The 20,785-nt window shown below is 37.9% G+C and overlaps 1 long non-coding RNA gene across 1 annotated transcript; it reads left to right on the forward strand.

Moving 5' to 3' along the window:
- The first annotated feature begins 3,999 nt into the window (after nt 1-3,999).
- LOC130571962 (uncharacterized) lies at nt 4,000-9,955 on the forward strand. The gene is made up of 3 exons (XR_008965141.1): nt 4,000-4,078; nt 9,701-9,721; nt 9,829-9,955. It is a non-coding gene; the product is annotated as an uncharacterized LOC130571962 (long non-coding RNA).
- Nucleotides 9,956-20,785: the final 10,830 nt, after the last annotated feature.

The raw sequence follows: 20,785 nt of genomic DNA on the forward strand, positions 1-20,785 counted from the left end.
TCCCTCTGTTTTTTAATACAGATGCACATCTGCGAGATGGTTGAAACCACACACTGGTTACATTCTGCATTGCTTGCAGGGATGTTTTTCATTTTCACAGTTGATGACAATATGAGCCCTGATTCACTGCAAACTGTTGTGCCAGATTATTTATTTGTTTAAGATTTATGAAGGTCATTTTGGCTTATATCACAATGTGTAGTGTTCTTTCAATTAACTTTTAAAACGAAATTATATTTGTGTGTCATGTATATTTATAAGGTCAAAAGGTGTGATGCAACATGGAAAATCTTTCATTTAAATTCATTAAAAAAAGGAAAATATAAACCTATAAGATAAGATAAGAGGTTAACCCTATTAAATAAAGGGATAATTCACCCAAAAATGAAAGTTCTGTCTTCATTTACTCAAACCTGTATTACTTTCTTTCTCCCGCAGATCAAAAGAAGATATTTTGAAGAATGTTGGTAACCGAACGACGGCGGTACCCATTTACTTCTATTGTGTGAACACAAATCTAATGCACGTCAATGGGTACCGCTGTTGTTCAGTTCCCACCATTCTTCATAATTCCTTCTGTTGTTTAACCTCTTTAAATGTGTTTCTCAAATTTGTATGTCTGTAATATAATTTGTAATCAAAACAAACTGCAATAATGAGAAAAGAAATCATTTTCACAAGTGGACTTTGGGAAACCACTATAATTACTATTCAGTATAGCTCTCTCGAATAAAAATGGACCGCTTCAGTTTATAAAAGCAGGCTCAATATTGCGGCTTAGTTTGTTGAGTCATTTCAGCAATGAGCTTTGCACAACAGGCTGGGAGTTGGCGGGGTTCTTGGAGGAGAAGGGAAGGCTTTGGTGGTTACGCTCTGACTCTTCATCCTACTTGCTGGGCAATTACAGAATCACGGCTCAACCATGCATGTAACCGCAGCTTCGTTGCACAGTAGCAGATGTACTCATGGCATTAGCCGGTAGGACCGTGAAGGTAAACATAAACATGCAGCTGGTTGCTAGGGACACTCGCCAACTCGTGTGCCCTAATGGTTCCCATGTGTGGGTACAGAGCTGGTGAGCAGTGCCAAAGTTTCTCAATGGAATATTTGTGAATGAGATTAACTTCAGTGGTTTTTAGGAGGGTGTTCCCTGTTGGCATTGTGTCCTAGTGAGTAAAGGCTGATGAAGCAGTTTTAAAATATATTAACGGTACAGTTCACCTAAAAATGAAAATTATTCTGAATTTGGTAGTCAATGGTGGCCTGTGTATATACTCACTTAGGGGTCCGATTAAATAAACATGTTTTTCCTGAACTTTTGTTTTGAACTCTGTTCATTTCTGGGCATGCTACACGAAGTAACTGCAGAAGAAAATTCTCACTGTCATGTTTGCTCTGAACCCCCTGTAAAATCTCCTTTTTGTTTATAGGTTTTTCATTTTTACTGTCTGCGACAGCTGTGAAACAGTAATCCTGACAGGTAAATCTCGCACATGACTGATGATGCAAAGTCTGCTCACAGTATTACGAAACCGTTAAATAGGGATGTTCTGAACAGTATAAAAAAGACCTCAATATCATGTCTTTACCGGGAGTGTCAAAATATAATAGTATCCGTGATATTTTATAACCGTTACTTTACTCATCATAAATAGAGCCACAATGGTTGCAAACTCTCTTTCTTTCTCTCTCTCTGTCTTCCTATTTTTTTTTGTGATCAACTTTTTATTGTTTCATAGTGAAAATATAGAAATTCTGATACATGAAAAAAGTAACAATATAAAGATACCACTGAACACTCCCCCCCCCCAAAAAAAATGCCCTCCCACATTCCCAAGGCGACTGTCTTCCTATTTTGAGTGTGATTCACTGGCCAACAAAAGTAAAAACTCATAATGATCATTTTGACTGATCGCATTATTAATGTATTCTTTTTTAAATGTCAATACATATCACGATGTATCATCATCTCATTTTTTATAATTGTGTCGTGAAACACTGAAATCATGACAGCCCTACTCTCCATACGTTTCTTGTGTAACTCGGTGAAGCTAAATTGTTTAGTCAGATTGTGTGTCACTTGGTTTGGACACATATTACGCTATAACTTGAACTTTTTCCAGTGCTTCAAACTGTTACAGATCACCAAGACCGATGGTGCTGATGACAGTCACTTTGAACCCGGCTGTGTACGTGTGTGACATTCCGCTGTGTCTGGGAGGTCCCTTTCTGAGCCGTGTCCAGGTCTGTAGTCCAGATGACATATCTAGGGATCTCAGTTTCTGTGATATCCTGTGTGTGGTCACCATCTGATTACACACAAAGGGCCTAGTTCCTCTGTGTGTGTTTGTGTCTTAATGACATCCAGGTTAAGCACTCTTTGGAAATAAAACCAAAGGCTTTTTTGACTGATATTTTGATTAGAAAATTATTTCACATCCACTGCTTCTGTTGAACTGGAATGAGTCGCTCTAGATCTTGGTGTCAAAATCCCCCTCCCAGCATCCTCTCTGCTGTGAAGCCAGCAGCCAGTGCCTCTCTTCTCTCTCTCATTAACCACAACTGTCAGATCATCCAGATGATGAGCAATTAAACCAGATAATAAACGCTTGCCATCAATTCCTGTTTGTTTGTTGTTGTTGTTGTTGGCGGCAGGGGCTTGTCTCATGCCACCTTCGTGCTAACTAGTACTTCTGTAACGCGCCACCGGTAGCGGAATCGCTCTCCGAGAGCCGTTTGCCAACACTAACAAAGCTCTAACTGCTGGATGTAAGGCACCAGATTGATAATAAGGCTCGCTGAATGTTAACAATTAGATCATAATCAGAGCCAGCATGCAGAGGCTGTTCCTTTATCCCCTGCTTCAGAGAATGGCAAACAAAAGCTTCGCTAAAACTGCTAAGATAAAATATTACCTCAGAATAATCATGTCTCTCAGCTACCAAAAGCCACGTAAGCTGTACAGAGCCATGCATACGACACGTCGTAAAGACTCCTCTGTTTGCTCATGTATTAGCCTGATAAGACAGTCTTGCCACATTTTACTAGCCGTCTCCTTTCTAGGAAAAAAAGAGGTCAGGACCATAAAGGGCCAGTATGTCTTAAAAATAAAGTACTTTTTCTGCTAAATGTGAACATCAGTAAAATGGGTTCTTTACCTTAGGATGGCAAAATAAGAAATCTAAGTAATCTGTTCTAACCTAACCATTCTACAGAATTGGTGCAAACTGCTGTCCCACATAAAAAACACATTTAAAAGCATTAGGATGTCCATCAGTAGGAGCTTTCTATTTGGTTTGTAGTTGTTGAACATGTATTTCTTAGAAATGAATTACAATAATTTGGTTAACAGGGTTGAAGGAACAGTTGACCCAAAAATGAAAATTCTGTCATCATTTACTCACCCTGAAGTTTTTCCAGATCTGAATACATTTCTGTATACAAATTTATACAGATTTGGAACAACTCGAGGGTGATTAAATGATGACAGAATTTTTAGTTTTGGGTAAACAGTCCCTTTAATGCATGTAGTTAACTGTCAGGTTTATGAGCGAAAATGGGATGAAATTGTTTGCACATAATATAATATAATATATGATCTAATGTATCTAATCTAATATAATGTAATATGTAATGTTTATTTATTAAATATAATTATTATTTATTTGATTATACTAAATAAAAGTAAAAATTGTGTTTTTGACATGTTAAACAAAAATTTAAAAGCTCAATAAAGTGAATAGTTTTGTGTTAAAAACAGTTACTTTTCATGCAAATATTTGTTAGGTAATAATTTATAATATATATTTTTAATTTTATAATAATTCATTATAATAGTAAATTAATGGCAGTATTATTGCCTCTAATTTGCTAAACAAATATTGTAAGTCCAGATTCTGTACTTGGTTAGAGTTTTTTACCGTCTAAATGTAATGTCTGAAGTACGTCACAGTAATTCTCTGTTTGTTGTGCTGTAGATCACAATCAAAGGACCTTTTTGTTTTCAGATGCAGGCCGTGTGATATTTAAAGCCATTTCAAATGTTTGAAACTTCCCTGACACACATCCCTTAAAACAGGTATGTAAAACTGGAAGTTTCTTAACAGAATAACAAAACTGTGTATATATACCTGTCACAACACACTGTATGCCTGCCAGGAAAAATACAAATAAAGAAAGAAGCCGAGAAACTTCTAAAACATCTGATTTCCCGTTCTGCATGGAAAAATATCTGTGCCTCTTTGTTTTGAAATCGAATTTCCCTCGAAAACACTTTGCAAACAAAACAAAATTGACCATCATTAGATTTATTGTCTTTTCGCCCTTTGTTTCACCAGTCTGTTTATGACTTTGCTATGGAAACGACGGGATTATTTACTCTCGAGTCAGTGTACAATAACCTTCCCTTTCCTGCCCAAACAACAAAGGAAATATTGGCTCAGGCGTCTCCCCGCTAACTTTATCTGGCAGATTCTGTCTCACTTTCTGTGTGTATATACAAACTACGATAATGATGCATTCGAGGGGCTATTTTTGAGCTCGACTTGAAACTCTTGAACCCATCCAAACGGCCATCCTGTTTTGCCAACAATCTAGAGGTCGTGAATATAGATTTGACTAAAACACTTTTTTCCTAAAAGTACAGCGAGCATCCTGGATGTGAAACGTACCTGCGTCACAATGAGTCACAGATTGGGTCTTTTCCATAGAGGTTTGAGAAGAGATTTTTAATCTCTTCAGTATTAATCTGCCCTTAATACACAATAGTTTGGCCAACACAAACGACAACGTGGTCATGGGAGAAAATTATAATGACACGGGCGAGATAAAAAACAGAAAGAGCATTTCATGAATTTACTTAATGGGTGAAAGTCCCCTGATAGGTCACATACAATTTACATCAAGAGTTACTGTAATAAAGAGTTTTTAAAACCTACATTGAAATTCAATTAGAGCGTTGAAAGCATAACCAAAGCCGTGAAAAATGAACTCGTGGGGGGTCCTTCCTCCATTTTGCCCTGAGGCAAAAGAGCCCATTAATTTAATACATTCCATGTTTATTCGCATACTGCATATTTCTGTACTAATGTACTTAAAACAGGAACCTTGTCAGAGGCTGACAAAGATGTTTTTATACAAGCTGGGGGAAGAGAGAGAGAGAGAAGCAGGAAAAGAGATTTTCCTATGAATTCTACACGTTGAAGTCTATTAATAGAGGGGGTTCAATAAATGGCTTTGCTTTGCTTTGGTTGTAAACAGTTAAATGGCGCATCTTAATTAAGAGATTGGATTTTTTTCTGTCCTTGCATCAATGGATATACAGCTCTTATTTGACTTCAGAACAAAACAAAGCGTGAGGTCTTGGATCCTCGTCTTGTAAGAGAGGAGCTAATCAAAGCTTTAGTCATTAACAGCTGCAAAGTAAATACAAGTTTACTTGGAGGTCATTCCTCGACGTGTATTACATTATGTAGCAATTACAGTGGATGAAAAGTTGTTGTTTGCAGGTTACCGTGTGCCCGGTAATGACAAGAGCAGGCCAGGGGTGTCATTGAGGAAGACTTCCATTCCTCATTCATATTTGCAAAGCTAATCATTTGAAGTATGCTTGTTATGTCACTTTTGTTCCGACACTTTAATTTGCATGGGCAACTTATAACACACCAAAGACGCATAAAAACATATTCGCTCCATATGACCCCTTTAAAGGTCCAGTGTATGATAGTTAGTGGCTTCCAGCAGTGAAGGTGTGAATTGCAACCAACGGCTCACTCCACACCTCCCTTTCGAAGCACTACGGTGGCTGACACAGGACTAATATGTCGGCACGTTTTTGCTTCTCTGTTGAAGGAGATTACGTATTTACGAAACGTGCTCTGTAGAGCAGTTTGTCCGTTTAGGGCTACTGTAGAAACAACTTGGTGAATTCCAAGGGGACCCACGGTGTGTGTAGATAGAAATAGTTCATTCTAAGGTAATAAAAACATAACGCTTTATTATGTAAGGTCTTAATACACCTCTGAAGACATGGTTATGTATATTATATTGCATTTCTGTCAATGGATCCTCCAAAAAATGACACACCTTTAATATTACTATTTATAACTTTACATGGATACAGTCAGATGAACAAATATACAACCTATTTTGCCTTGTAAATGTAAAGTAAATGAGAGTAGAGTATTGTTTAAGTCATTTTACACAATAAGTATGCACTTCTATAATGTGCTTCTTTCTCTCTTTGAAAGCCAAATGCCCTTTTTAACAAGTTAAGGCGGCATTTTCTGTATTTTTAATTAAACCAACACTTGCATTTCGACAGATCTCTCAAAAATGTAAAACACAAGGTTGAAAGCATGCACGGCGAGGCAAGAAAACAGGACAGAAGTTGTCGGATGTGAAAGGCATGAATTATGGACAGGAAAACTTGTGTTTGTGGTGCTGCTTTTCCTTGTTTCAGCATGCATTTCTCCATTCGTCTCTTGTTGCTAAATTTTTAAGTTTTCTTCATGTCAGATTCAGGACTCGGTTAGAAATTACAGCTGAAGTCACCTGGGCATTGAAAAGTAACAAGTCATTTAAATATTAAATGCACTTTCTAGGAAAAGTGGCAAAATCATTCGAATTAACAGAAAAGACGGCAGGCCCTAATTGCAAACGTTTTGATTTATTCATTCACGTTTCGAAAGCTCCGTACATTTCCGGCAACTGGATGGGTGCTCTGCTTTTCCCTACTCCATAAAAAGACAGAGGAATCTCTAAGTGCCTGTTTTATTTATTTATCCTAAAACAGAAGGATTCTTCAAGCTTAATGCAGATTTTGCCATTCGGAGACGGAATAATGGATGGTAGCCTCATGTATTTTTAATGGCTGCATGTTGTGTGGCAGATAAACATGTTGTTTTAGATGTTTTCCCTCCACTGAGCTGTGTATTCCCAAGATGTGGCTGTAGTTTATGTGCAGGGAAACCACAGTCACAAAAAGACCATTTATACAACCTGGAATAAAGGACATAAACAACTGCTTGCCTTTTAGTGAATTTTAGTGAGTCTCACCTAGGATGTGCATTTTGCGTAATAACAGGAAAGCTTATATATATCAGTTTCTGTGGAAGACAGCAGACAGAATGTTAGTGAATGAACAGCTTCAGTCCCCATTTAAAGGGATAACTCACCCCAAAATGAAAATTCTGTCATCATTTACTTACCCTCTTGTCATTTCAAACCTGTTTGACTGTCTTTCTTGTGCTGAACCCAAAAGAAGATATTTTGAAAAATGTCTCGGTCCCCATTCACTTGCATTGGTTTTGTGTTCATACAATAGAAGTCAATGGGGACCAGTAGTTTTTGGTTACCAACATTCTTCAAAATATATTCTTTTATGTTTTGCAGAAGAACGGCACAGAGGTTTAGAAATGGATGACAGAAATGTTGTTTTTGGGTGAACTACCCCTTTATTTCATTGTACAAAAAGAGCATTAATAGCCTATAAAAAAATATACATGATAAAAAAGTTATATGGGTTTGGAACGCATGATGGTGAGAAAGTTGTTCTGGACCATATAGTCACATTGCCTTGTTTGTCATCCATTCAAAAAGTATATCAAGTTTGATATTTGATTTACCTGTGCTGTGGTTTGTTTCTCTGAGCTTTACCTGTTGTCATGGGCTTCCGATGAGCTCTTGTCGATTCAGTTTGACTTAAAAATAGAGTCTGTAATATTGAATGAAATAATTTTGACCACTGAGACTAACTATAATCTTACTAATAATGTGTTTAGGCTCATTTTTAATAAGTCATCATAATTACGTGGAGAATTTGATTGGGCATCTGTGCCTGGGAAGATGAAATATGTTGTGTGGGCATGATGGTAAAGGATATTGCTTGCTGTTCATACATAATTGAGAGATCTTGAATGTCAGACCTGCGGGAGCAAATGCCGGAAAAAGCATTGGAGTTCACCAACATCAGACGCACGGCAACCTTTGCGCACTAAATATCTTTGCTGGAGAGACGTACAGTATGTCAGAGATGAATAGAGTTTATAAAGCTAGATTTTGTGTTGTTGAGCCGTGTTATAAATGACGAAGCGCTTGAACTTTTTCCTCTTGACAACTTAAAAAGTCACCGATTTATTTACAGTTATGTCGTTCAAAACCTGTATATGACTTTCTCCTGATGAACACAAAATAAGATATTTTGAGAAATGTGTGTCCATACAATGGAAATCAATGGAGTCCATTGTTGTTTGGTTACCAACATTCTTCAAAATATCTTCTTTTTGTGTACTGCAAAAGAAACTGGTTTGGAATGACACGAGGGTGTTCTGTTGTGTTATGTTAGAAGCCATTGAGATATTAAAGAGATTCTTTTTGTGGTACTTCTCTCCTACTAAACAGGCACGTATACAAACAAAGCTTTGAAACAAATTCCTCTGGCATCACTACTTCAACCCAGCTGTCTTCTGTTTCAGACAGAGCGATTTATGCGCAGGATAGCAGTCAATCATGTTTTAGTTCCAGCCACTCCATTGCGGTCAGTAAGCTACATCTGTCTACCTTACCCACTTTCCTCTAATGCATTATATATGACCATGTGAAATCATAAAAAAGACAAAGACTGTCAGTTTTTTACTGGTATTGGTTTGCCTGATATCAGAGAGATCTCAGCAATCTTTCACCGCGAGCTCAAAACGCTTTGTTCCCCTCAGTTTCTCTCAAATGTCTCATGACGCTGTCTCTTCAGAGGCCTCTTCCACTTACGCGTCTTCCAGGAGGTCTCGGCTATGAGAGTCGTCCATAACACGCAAACCCGGCTGGGTAACTCAATGAAATACGGGGGGTGACAGGATGCTATTTATTTTCCAGTGAGCCACATTCTCCACTAAGATGAATGGAGGCTCCGTCAGGCGGGCGAAGAGCCGGTTTTATTTTTCTGACGTTTTCGCGTTTAATGCGTTATATATTTCACACGAGTCATCTCTCCCCTTTTTGCATTTTCTTTTAAAGCTCAGATGCCGTTATTGATGCGCCGGCTTGAGTGCATTATGCTTTATTTGTCGGTAAGCACCATTTTTACATATTGACAGTAACAAGCAAATGCATGTATGGAAATTCTAATATAAATTGACTGATGTTAGGGGCTTGGTTTCTGCTCAGCAAGCTCTCCAGAGAATTATATTCGGTGCTTTATTGCTAATCCTAGCAGGGCGTTTTAAAGAGTCCAACTTTTGACTTTTATCTTGTATTGCAGTAATGACATATCGCTCCTCTCTCTAACGCTTATGGAGCAAAAGGGGGCAACGTGATGAAAAGCGAGCCAGTTCTATCTTGATATCTTGGATGGGGCGGGTTATCTTTTTATAATAGTGTTTCGTCTAGTTTTATGATGTCAGTATTTCATCGGGTTGGTGCATCTTTTATGGAATTTTTGTTTTCATGAGAAAATAAATACGAAGGTAAACTAACTGGGCTGAATGGAGCCGTCGTGCTGTTGTCATATTTTTCAAACACAGCGGCAACATCATCTCAGTTTTATGTGAAAAGAAAGCGTATTAAAGAGCATATCTTACAAAGTGTATAAAACATGACAGACTGCAAAAATGCCACTTTTAGATAGTAAAGCTTTAGATCAGCGCCCATCTTTAATATGACTGCATGACCATTTCTAACTCTGTGTTTCATATGATCATTATTTCAGGTCAACTAAAGGCAACATGAGGTGAGTAGACAGAGGTGGACTTTGATTTTGTTGTGCTGTCTTTGTCACTTGGATCTGGGGTGTCTATGACCTGTTTTGGTCTTCATCCACTTCACCTTGTGAGTTAGTGTCTGAACTGACAGCGCTGCTCACATCACAGTTCTGACCTCAACATTACTGTACACAAGAGGACAGAAGCAGATCCAGGGAAAGATGGGATTCTTGACAGGCTGTCAGCAGAGGCGATCTGTAACCAAACTGAGGTAAATATGCAGTTCACTGTAGTTTTAACTGCTTTATACAGTTTTAAAGTTAAAAGAGATCATTTTAGCATGGTATTTCACTGCTTTAATACTGTTTATTTTTGGCTTTTGAGTATTCCGGCTTATTCATGTTAGTTTTGAGGCCATATATACAGTCGCACAAAAAACTTAACAAACCATTTCCAAATTATTTTCATTTTTCTGAATTTTCTATTTATAGGTATGTGTTTGGCTCAAATTATCATTTTCGTTTCATTCTGTGAAGTACTAACAATATTTCTCCCAAATTTCAAATAAAAATATAGTTTCTATTTGCATTTATTTGCAGAAAATGAAAACTGGAGAAACAGGTCAAAATTACAGAAAAGATGCTCTGTATTTTTCAGACCTCAAATACTGTAAAGAGAACAAGTTCATATTCACTTTTAAGCAATACAACAAGTAATATTTGTACATGTACTTAGGGAAAGTTAAAAATATATATATTTTTGTGATAACCTCGATTTTTCTCACAGTTTTCATGTGTCTTGGAATGTCTTTTACATTGCTGTTGGATGACTTTGTCACTTCTGAGGTTTGATTTTGTTGAAATTCAACAGACACTGGATGGATTCCAGGCCTATCTAGTAATGCTGCTTAAATGATAAAAACTGGTAATGGTCTCTTATTTTTTCCCCCGCGGCTGTATGTTAGTGTAGTGTGTAGTGCGTGTATTGACTAAGAAAAAGAAAAAAGACCAAAAATATCGATGACTCATCTTGCACTGTGCATATCCAAATTTTAATCTAATAAAATGCTGTTGGAAATAACGCCCCGCCCCCAATCTTTCTCTTTAACAAATAATAGTTTGTGGTTGTGATGTAAACTGTGCTATATATTGGAAATGCTTTCATGTGTCCCACCCAAACTTTCTATTTTAAAGGAAATATGTCAACACGGGAAAGAAAATTGTGCTTGTCAAGCTATTTTATGGGTTTTTAAACTCTCAAAGACCCCCGCATAAATCACTGCAGACTTTCAACAACTACTGCTTGTTTTTTTGTATCTCCACACGCACACAACAGTTCAGTCTGTTTTGAATCCTTTGATTGGGTTATTTTTCTCTTCCACTCCTTGTGTTTTCAATGCATAAAGATTTTTATAAGAGGTGCTTATAGACAGCCTCAGACAGAATCAAGCTCTTTGAATCTGTTTAGATGATTTTGAAAGGAGAGAGGAAGCTGTGACTCAGAGATTTATGGCATTGCTGTCTTTCTCTGGATTGATGCTGAGCTTTTTCTGGCCCTTTTTGTTTTTACAGCATCATGTTGTATCCAGAGACGTGGCTTCGGCCCAGTTAAGACCCGTTTAATGTTCAATATTCAACATCAAGGACCAAAATAAATAAACAAATAAAGGACAGTTGTTGCCATGCACGTGTCATTGCAAAAGTTGACGTGTTATTTGTTCTCCCAGAATATATGCAGGCAGAAGCACTTACAAACAAAGCCGAGAACACAAGCAGGTATGGGACGTAAAAGCAATTCTGCAGTTTGTGTTTGTGCCCGCGTCCGCCCCTCTCGCTCTCTCGGTTCATTTTAATTCATGGTATTGCTATGTAAATGAGAATGCTGGTTGAGAGCAAAGGAAGGTGAGTTATAAGGACAGCTGAAGCAATGGAGGGGCATCTGTTTTGATCAGTTGTTACACCGCATAGCATTAAAGCTCTAATACAAGCGGGCTTAACGCGAGCTTATCATTCGAACAAACAAGACAACTGTATCTTTCCCTCGGTTTCGCATCCGGCGTGATACGGGGCAGTAAAACGCGTGATGTTTGTAAAAAGGGACAGTTGTGCCCGGTAAGCACTTTGACGTGGATGCGCTGGAGTTTTTATGCGGCGCTTCGTGAGCCCGGCCGCCTAATGCACCCTGACACTCTGTTTTGATATCATTACTACATTATACCGGCAATTTTTGAGTGAAAAAATACGCTACTTAGAAAGTCGAAATTCATAAATAAATTCATGTCAAACTGCACTTAATATTGATTTTGTTAGTGTTCAGATTCAGTAATAAGGTAAAGGGTGCATGAATATTTAAATATGATCTTCATTTCTGCATCTCCTAATGGCCTGAGCTTCTCCACACTCAATTTAAACACAATTTAGAAACTATAATGTATTGAAAAATACAGAGATTTGGCAATAAATCACGAAGAGAATATCTCAGGCCTATTATAAGGTAGTTCAATATTGGCCCCCAGAGGGGAAAGCACAATTAGATTCCTGTTTTTAAGCTGTTCAATTATCCTGGTGCTCTCATTTCATGGGACTTCTATACCTTTTAAAGCATTTAGCTTATAGAAACAACACAATGGTATTCGGAAAAAAAACAAAACAAGGGAGTACAGGAGAGTCCAAAGGGCACTTGTGTGTGTACATTTCTGTCGAGACGATGCCATTTTATACAGGCGTTTGAATGATACGGACTGTATGATTAGCGTTGTACTGTATATGAATATTTGTATATTATATGTATCTTTTATGATATATTTGCGGTCCTCAGTGAGAAACAATGTCCTTTTTAATGAGAATTTCTCCCAAGTTGTCTTTAAAATAGTAAGTAATCTCGTCAGTTTTAATGTTTTGAGATATGTTGTGGTGTCTGGAGTGGATGTGGCTGAACTAATGAGTGGTTTGAATGCTTCATTAGAGCCTGTCATTGACACAAAGGACCAACTTGAACATAAACATGTACTTTCTTCAAGTTATGTAGAATCTGAGACGAAAATCTCCTTATTTGTTTCTAATGTCAGTGTGATGTATGTAACCTCTTTGCATCCCGTCAGCACACGTGGCCTTAAAATCGGCAGCTTGTCTGAAAACCAAAAGCTTTCAGTACACATAACATAGGGCTAAACAGTTGAGTGTGTTTGTGTGCCGGCTCCACTCGGACCTCAACTGCTCTATGTTTCACACCATCTCTGTTGAAGCAGCTGATTCTACTTTAGTTTTGGAAAAATGCCTGACCACATGTGGTTTCTATTTACAAAATCACACATTGTCATTCTCAATTGTTGTCCAATAAGAGAATAAAACATAGCACTGTTCAGAGACATAGTTACATTTTCGTTGCCTCTGTCAATATGAAATATTATGATTCCTTATTCTCAAAGGAATACTCAGAAAGTTGGAAATTCTGTCATAATTTATTCACCCTCAAGTTGTTCCAAACCTGTATACATTTCTTTGTTATGTATGACACAAAAGAAGATATTTTAAAGAATGTGGAAAACTAAACAGTTCTGGGGCACGATTGACTACCATAGTAGATTTTTTCCCACTATAGTAGTCAATAGTGCCCCAGAACGGTTTGGTTACAAAAATTCTTCCAACTATCTTTTTTTGGGTTCAACAGATTAACAAAATGTATACAGTTTTGGAACAACTTGAGGGCGAGTGAATGATAACACAATTTTCATTTATGGGTGAACTGTCCCTTTAATGTGAGGGACAGCAATGGCTGTTACATGCAATGTAAAGGTTTACATTTGTGTGACTTTTATTTGTCTTTGAAAACCCATTTGAATATTTTTCTTCCACAGAACAAGCTGTCCAGTCTGTTCTTTTCAGCACAACGAAAGTGAATGGTGACTGTAAGGAACATATATAGTATGCCATCCTAACATATTTATGATACGTCAATATGGACTTCTTTTGGAAAATTCTTTGACCCAGTCCCCTATCCAGGTTCATTATATGGAAAAGGGCACGCTCAAGTTCCCATTTTAAGTTTCGTAATTTTAAAGTTTTGATTTATTTTTAAATTAAGACCATAAACTATCCATTTAACATTTAGTTTTACTACAATTCTGCTACTGTATATGCTTTTACCAAAAATCAAAAGGTATAGGTATTCATGATGCTTCTATTTCAACATCATTCTTCTACACACTTTTTAGGGCCCAAAAAGTTATTGCTTCATATAAAGGCACAATGTACCATATTCATCCCAAAATATATGTTCTGGGCTCTGGATGATCTATTAGCTGTGACTAGGGTGCCCAGTGATTAGTATAGGGTGTATTATGTAAAGGTGGCCCGGCTAGGGTGGCTAATGGCCGAGCTGTCTTCATAAGTTATGGTTGTACCCTTTTGAGCAGAGGGGTCGCACATAAAGGACCACCTTTTTAATTCACAGTCACCCACGGTCATGCTAAATGGCTGATAGTGGAATTGAAATCCTAGTTTATACCCATACACACACTCTTTGTTCCAAATATAGCTATTAACTTTGATGGGAGAAGAGAGGAGCGTTTTCCTCCTGTTCGTTTTTACAAGGTTAAACATTTTCCATGTCAGCTCTCAGTCTGTATGCTTTATTTACCGCTTTTGTATATAGCGTACGTGGTAGGATACAATTTGACAGTGTCTAATGCCAAGCAGGGCTTTTTTTTCGGTTTGACAACCTATCTGCTATTTATCTGCTACTTGTTCAAAATCATTTTCAAACCTCATGTCACACATCTCCTTATATTAGCCAGTCACGCAGTTGCATTCTGGGCCACTTTGTATTTCAAAATGAATGTTTTCAAGCGCATTCTTGTCACCTCCAGTTACGTCCATATGAAAATCTAAAATTCAGTTTCTCTGCTTGTGCTTTTACGCAGTCGATAACACTTTTCATTCTTGCCGTGACACGCCAACACACTTAGCACAGGAGCCTTTCATGTTAATTGTGTCTGTACCAGCAAAGGCCCTTAAAACGCAGACACCTCGTCCCCACCTGCCACATAACACTGATTGCAAATGTAGCGAAATCCTGATTACTGAATATCTGAGCAGCTCCTTTGTGCACGCCACTTCATTTTTCCTCTCTTGAGTAGATTATTAAAAATTGATCATTCTTTGTAATGGCCTCATTTCTGTCAGTTTTCATATTTTAATCCGGTTTTAAGGAAAACAAGATACATTAATCAAATATGACAGAACACCCTCTTAATGTAATCACGCCGGGCGATATGAATTGCAAATGCACGAGCCGCCCCCCCCACCCGTCCGTGTTCTTCCATTAATGTTACAAAATAAAATAATCATGACCATTTTACATAGAGATCGACGACATGGGATGCAATGGAATATTTAAAATTTGCTCAAGTCGAGGCTTTGCATCAAAGGCCGGGTACAGATTGTGAACTCGTAACAAACACGAAACAACATCTGCGTTCTTGGCGGTGGAGAGAAAACGGGGATGTTTTCTGCATTGAAAGCAAAGATTTTCTCTTGCTTGAATTATGATACATCGATTTGAGTTATCAGAGGCTTTGTAGTTCACTTGATAGGTTACAAAACCCTTTACATCCGCAGCAGCTATATAATCGGTGTCAGTACTGAATGAGCTTAATACAATTTCGCATGTTAAACGTCTGTTGTTTAATTTATCGAAGCTCGACTGCAGGCATTTCTTTGCTCTTTGATTTAATTCCTATGCTTAACTCACCGGCAAAGCGAGGCTTTCGCGAAGTTTGACTTTCTCAAAGATCGCAGCCCTTTCAAATTCAAGTCATTTTCCCCCTCAAGACGAGCACCTTCAACCAGAAGTCAATATCTCACCCGGAGAATGGAAAGCCATAATTAGATTCATTTGCAACTCGGATCAATGTTTTCCTGCAGGATGACGGTTATAAAGTAGAAGAGAGCATTAAAAAATCATAACTAAATAATATGTGTTTAGGAAAAAAGCTCGTGCCCAATAGTGCTCATAAACAGAAATCAGCGGACGGAAAAAAACAGAATGAATATTTAAAGACGCTGGGAAGAAAATGGCACTAATGAAGAAAGGCAGTTTTAAAAGGCTGACCTGGGCCTCTGGAGTGAGGGAACTCTTCTGAGGGTACCTCGGCCATACTTAGAGAAAAGCAGATAATTCGTTAATGTCACGCACTTGTTGGAAATGGCAGATAAATGGATTCCAGCCATTATTTGCCGGCCTAAGTGAAGCGAAGGAGGAAGTGTGGCAATGAGGACAAGCCCAGTTATGAGTGATAAGTGTCTAAAAGCTAATGAAGGCTGGATAGGCCAAGGTCAATGGCTGCCGGTGAGGTGTCTGTACGGCTTTGCTGTCCCGGTACTTAAATATAGTGGAATATACGTTGAGCTTTTAACACCTTGAAACATAGGCGAGGCTGGAATATGAAATATGGCCTTGTAATGGCGTTTTAATGACCCTCTCCCCACCCCCTTTCTGGCCTAAGATTGGAAATCAGAGGTGAACCTTGATATCACTGCGCTAAGTGCTTGTAATGTGCCGTAACTTTTTCCTTAGTGTGGACTGGAGCCATTTCACATAGGTGACAAATGTTTGTTTTTTTCTCTGTTACATCACTTCGATGGGCAGCGTTGTGCCAAATGCTCTTTAGCTTTAACACAACAACGTTTTCCCATATTGTGCATTAAATGGTTTTGTTTGCAATAACAGCGTTTCGTTTCATTAATACCCAATAGTGAAAAGACGTGTTGGAGCTGTATTTTGAAATAATCTAATCAATGTCTCAGCGCATGTTCTCCTCCTAATGAAAAAAAAATGTCCGCTTGATAGGAAGTCTTCACTCATAAGGAGCCTTTTGGTTCCCTCGGCTTGAGTGCTTAATGTCCTCTAAAGACCTATATTACACCCCAATTAGATGCCACTCTTGTTTCCTTACATCAAGGGCTTGACTCTGCTGGCTTGTCACCTCCCAGTGCCCAATCAATTTCATTACTCCAGTTACAGCCCGGCTCAGGGAAAGCTGTGCCCTTAAACTTCAGCTTCTGTCCAGATCGATCAATAGTCCACGTTCCTGCCAAGGTTCCATTTAAAGTTCATTTATTTCAAGCCATCATATAAAACAAGACAGAGCATCAATGTGCTCCCACTTTGTTTTATTTGCCTGAGGATTTCCAGTATGGCACGCTACCCTAAGTGCTGGGAGAAGAGCGCTTTGACGGGTGCCTTCCCGAACACAGAGCCGTCTGACAGCTTATCCGGATAGCGGCGCTGTATTTAACACCACGCCGTCCCAAAAAACGCGAATGAGTCTTAATATTCTGTGTAAGACGGATGAGCGTCCAATGATTTGTATGCTTATTAATTTTAAGAGCTATCAATAAAGGATACATTAGGAATTTACAGAGTATGTGCTTATAGACATGGGGTAATGGGGAAGTTAATACTTACACCGTAAAATAATCCTCTAGGAATATTTTCCGTGGTTTGACTCCTGGTTCATGCAGAGCATCTCATTGTTGCCGTCCCATAAACTACACCTTGACATCTTAATGAGTTAGACATCGTCTGAGAAGTTTATATAGAACTAGGTCGTATCGATATAATTGGGGTTTAATTTCGTAATTATTATTATTGCGTTTATGTGTGAGCATTGCATTATGGGGCTGTATTGACAGAAGGTTGTCTGCAGTTCTTCACAATCAATATAGGATTTAAAAAAAGACATTCGGTCGTGCTTTAAGAGATCTGCCAGCACACAGCAAATCCATTCTTTCAGCAAATCTTTATAAATGATTGCACTCTCTGACATGAATTAGTATGTTACGTTACTTTAGAATTGAGAGTGTCAAATTTAGGATTTTGAAGATGTTAATTTATTGTACGGTGTATTCCCAGACTGTTTCATAGCTCAGAAGATTTCTCAGTGGTGTTTCATCGATAGTCTCAGATGTTTCTCCTAAAATTGCTTAGGTGAAATCAAAACAGAAACAAATGAGACACTTGTTGAAATACATGAAGAGTATGTCGGTTTAAAATGATTGTAGTTTCTATTAAGATCTTTAATAATATGGCTTTTGATTGCAGACTTGGCAAGTCTAAGCTCGGTTTGTGACATTGCTGAGATCTTTTCTGAATCTCTAAGGGAGACATTTGTGAGATTTGTGGCTATTTTTTCAGCAGGAGATACACCTCTCCATTTTATCTCATTGACGTGTAGCAGAAATAATTGAGATATTAAAGAGATCTCACCTTTTATTTTTTCTTTCAGATATAGTTCAGATATACATTGCTATTAACATAGAATTTCTAATCTGAGACATTAATTAATTTTAACATATGCAGTGAACAGGATGGATGGATTCCCCATTATGTTAATATTAATGTCCTCAGAGATGCTTTTGCGGTTTGTGGACCCATTTTACATGCACATGGTCTTTTTATCTTCATGTAAGCCTCTTATAAGATGTCTATGGAGTTTCAAAAGCAAAAAATATATATATTTTAAATAAAAGAAGTAAAAGGGATAGGTCATCCAAAAATGAAAATTCTGTCATCATTTACTTACCCTCAGGTTGTCCCAAACCTGTAAACATTTCCATGGAAGATATTTGGAAGAATGTCAGTAACCAAACAGATCTCATCCCCCATTTACTGCCATAATTGGGAAAATAAATACTATGAGAGTGAATGGGGGATGAGATCTGTTTGGTTACTGACATTCTTCCAAATATCTTCCTTTGTGTTTAGCAGAATAAAGAAATGTATACAGGTTTGGAACAACCTGAGGGTGAGTAAATTATGACAGAATTATCATTTTTGGTTGAACTATCCCTTAACGTTCTCCACAGACCTAGGAGGAGTTTTAATTTCTCGGTATAAAAGCACATATCAGACTTTATTTAGTCCCTGGCAGAAACATACTTTTCTAATATTTCACTCATTGTGGATTTTCACATTCAATTTTATAACAACATATTTTCTTTTTTAAAAGGATTATTAATAATAACTCCAGTATTATTTTTAACCAGAGTCAATATTTGTTCAAATTTGAAATGTCACCTCAACTTAAAGCAATACACTCATAAAACACCCACCTCCTTTAAACTGTATTTAACTAAACCAAAGCTGAGCTTTTATCTGGATATGGAATATCACAGTCGTGGAGCGGGGGCGTGCGTTTGCACGTGCATTGAGCTTAACGGGAAGCCAGAAGCCTGTAGTGCTTTAATGTGCTCTGCGCTCACTATACAGTGCCTCACGGTTCTCGCGGTAGTAGATTTGGCAGCGCGCGTCAGATCTGGGAGTGATTCTTTGCAAAGCTGGCCCAGATGAAACCATCTTGTTTTAATCAGGGATTCTGGCTGGAGTACTGGCCGCATGAGCTGTGAAGTCTTGGCAGACTGCACTTCTGTGGCACCCGTACAAAATACACAAATATTTCCTTCGTAATTACGTGTCAAGTTGAACAAGCAATAGAGACGGGGGCCATACGTGTTGGGGAGAGGAAGGGTGCAGTTGGACATCCAGGACTGCGCGAGACCCCCGGACTAAATGAGTCCTTCAGATTTCGAATCCGCTTCCAGCAACGCAATTGACCATATTGTAATTGAGACTTCTCAATGGATTTTGTTACATCATGTGGTCGTGACGCTGTCTAATGAAGTGGAGAGGGCAGAGGGGCCTCCACCAGTTCACGAGATACACTTCAAAGCTTGGCGGGATGGCCGGGTGACTAAGTAATTGTGAAATCATTGACTCTCTTTTTTGTGGTTCGTCAACTTTAATGACACTGTGGTGAACAAGAAATGGCATCAGAGCTGAAATATGATAAGCTCAATATCCCTTTTTGTGCTCTGAATGATGCGCTACCTTTCAAATCGTCGAGTTAGCCTTCGGCTTCAATTTTCAGACATGTAACGTTGTGATATTGCAGTAGTTTATAGGGTTACAAAGCAGTCAGAGGTAACCTGTCTTGGCATCTTTGAGGAAGAATACAGTCCATTTAATTACACTTTCTAAATGCTGAGTGGAAAATGTTCTATTTGAATAAAATATTTTTTAAGTTCTGTAGTCGTAAAGAGAACAGTGCTGAATGCTAGAATATCATTATAAGAAGTGAATGCTGTGTGAATGTGTGCCTCTTGACATTCTTATACTGTAGCTCATCTTACAAGATCAATGCCATGCTTTATTTGCCTTGGATGTTTGTGTGATTGTGAATACATGCGTGTACTTCTATGGTGGAAAAAAAAGTTTTGGTGTTATTTTATGTTAGCCTGAAGTATTGTTTATGACAGTCGGGTTTGTCCTGTCTAGGATCAGCACCCGAGTGCTCGTCACATATGCTGAAGAATTACATTCAAGAATTACAGCTGAAGTGTTTCATGTCTATTGGCCAGATTTTTTTTATTCATAAAATGAATAGATGTAATTTATTAACATGAAAAACACCATTTTTTTATTTTAAATTATTTGGCTAAATAAGATCGACCTATAGATGTGTCATTAAAAATATCAATAGTTCAGTAGCCTATAGTGTCACTGTGACTTTATTCTAAAATAATCAAACAAATTTACAATAAACAGCTTAAAAATAACAGATTTTAAATGATTACTGTCCTGTTGTATTGTAAAAGTTCAAATCCTTTGCCTGTGTATTTTAATCTAAAAAGGGTCTGATAAAATGTGTGGACTCGGAGCAGTTTAGACGTGCCTGACTAAATCGGACCCGCCAGTAGGTGGCGCTTTAGCTATACATAATTCATATCGGATTCAATAGAGGAATGTCCTCTAATTCCAGAAAGGAACTTGTACCAAACGGATCTTGTCCGAGTCATCACAATATTTTGGCTAGTCTACTTTGCGAAACTGGATAGTGGAAAACGCGTTTAATCTTTTCGTGACAAAACCCTTACGTGACAAAAATTAGAATTATTTTAATATGAATAATATTTCACAAAGGTATACATACATTTTCGCGTAATATATAGAGACTAGAGATCGTTTGTGACAGCATTGTGTGTTCAGCCTAATTTGATCAAATTGTTTTAGAAGTAGTAAAGGTTGTCCAAAAC

The sequence above is a fragment of the Triplophysa rosa genome, linkage group LG21, assembly GCF_024868665.1.
Source record: "Triplophysa rosa linkage group LG21, Trosa_1v2, whole genome shotgun sequence".
Lineage (NCBI taxonomy): Eukaryota > Metazoa > Chordata > Actinopteri > Cypriniformes > Nemacheilidae > Triplophysa > Triplophysa rosa.